This window comes from Myotis davidii, unplaced genomic scaffold (genome assembly GCF_000327345.1).
Source record: "Myotis davidii unplaced genomic scaffold, ASM32734v1 scaffold299, whole genome shotgun sequence".
NCBI classification, from domain to species: domain Eukaryota; kingdom Metazoa; phylum Chordata; class Mammalia; order Chiroptera; family Vespertilionidae; genus Myotis; species Myotis davidii.
This window is the reverse complement of record NW_006293088.1, coordinates 7,805,172-7,806,066: the sequence shown is the minus strand read 5'-3', so window position 1 is coordinate 7,806,066 and position 895 is coordinate 7,805,172. Positions and strand designations below refer to the sequence as shown.

The 895-nt window shown below is 59.1% G+C and overlaps 1 protein-coding gene across 1 annotated transcript in view; it reads right to left on the bottom strand.

The window, feature by feature from the left end:
- Window positions 1–895, bottom strand: part of RERE (arginine-glutamic acid dipeptide (RE) repeats) — a 252,765-nt gene that overhangs the window by 54,298 nt on the left and 197,572 nt on the right. The window lies entirely within an intron of this gene.

Below are 895 nucleotides of genomic sequence, written 5' to 3'. Positions count from 1 at the left end.
GGTCTCTAGTTCCTTCCCCCAGAACCACAGGAATAAATCCTGGCAGCAAAGCACAGAAACTTCCTACCGCAGCGGGAGTGCGCAGGGAGCGCCCACGGTGCTGGGGCCGCGCGGGCACTCGGGGCCCTTCCCCGGCCCCTCCGTCTCTAGTCCTCCTCCTCCCGGCGGCACCGGCAGCAGCGCTACCGCCGCACTCGGCCTCCCCTGGGCTCCAAATGGGAGGCTGGCCCCACGACCCTCGACCCTCGCGGTCCCTTCGACCCCCCGCGGTCCCTTCCGGCCCGGGATTGTGGGCGGCTGCTCCCGTGAGGCCCAGGCATTAGCCGGCACCTCGCAAGGCGCCGTTTCACAACTAAATCACCGTGGAAGCTTCCCAGCCAATAAATCACCTGCCCACCGGGGGAGAGTCCCTCCCACTCCCCGTGTTTGAGACCAGCCGGGCCAATTCAGTGAGGAGCCAGACTTGGCCTGCAAGACAGATCTGCAATCTCCCACTCCATTCCTCGAGGCTCTGCATTTTCAGATTCACCCCTTTCTAAGATATGACTCATCACTGTCCATTTTCACTATAATTCTTATAGGTCAGAGGAAAAGTCTGTCCAGGCACAAAAAAAGCAAGCCCTCCTCCAGTCTGGAAGAGTGACCTCGGTTACTTAACAAGAGTATCATTCTAATTACAACACGCATCCTGGACTGGGCGCAAGGCCTCTCCATGGGGGACATGGAGAGGAATGAGGCTGCCCTGTCCTCAAGGAGCTCCATGCAAACAGGTAAACAGATCAATCTCTGGGCCCTTAGAAAAGCAGCAGAGGAACAAAGGGCTGTGGGTGGGGCTGGGAGGAGGAAGCAATTTACACCGCTGGTGTCTTGGAGTGAGGGGCAAGGGAGAGTGAGC